Consider the following 760-nt stretch of genomic DNA (forward strand, 5'->3'; position numbering starts at 1 on the left):
CCACGGAATGGGAAAAGATATTTGCAAATGACACATCGGACAAAGGGCTAGTATCCAAAATCTATAAAGAGCTCATCAAACTCCACACCCGAAAAACAAATAACCCAGTGAAGAAATGGGCAGAAAACATGAATAGACACTTCTCTAAAGAAGACATCCGGATGGCCAACAGGCACATGAAAAGATGTTCAACGTCGCTCCTTATCAGGGAAATACAAATCAAAACCACACTCAGATACCACCTCACGCCAGTCAGAGTGGCCAAAATGAAGAAATCAGGAGACTATAGATGCTGGAGAGGATGTGGAGAAACGGGAACCCTCTTGCACTGTTGGTGGGAATGCAAATTGGTGCAGCCGCTCTGGAAAGCAGTGTGGAGGTTCCTCAGAAAATTAAAAATAGACCTACCCTATGACCCAGCAATAGCACTGCTAGGAATTTATCCAAGGGATACAGGAGTACTGATGCATAGGGGCACTTGTACCCCAATGTTTATAGCGGCACTCTCAACAATAGCCAAATTATGGAAAGAGCCTAAATGTCCATCAACTGATGAATGGATAAAGAAATTGTGGTTTATATACACAATGGAATACTACGTGGCAATGAGAAAAAATGAAATATGGCCTTTTGTAGCAACATGGATGGAACTGGAGAGTGTGATGCTAAGTGAAATAAGCCATACAGAGAAAGACAGATACCATATGGTTTCACTCTTATGTGGATCCTGAGAAACATAACAGAAACCCATGGGGGAGGG

This window comes from Panthera uncia, chromosome C2 (assembly GCF_023721935.1).
Source record: "Panthera uncia isolate 11264 chromosome C2, Puncia_PCG_1.0, whole genome shotgun sequence".
Lineage (NCBI taxonomy): Eukaryota > Metazoa > Chordata > Mammalia > Carnivora > Felidae > Panthera > Panthera uncia.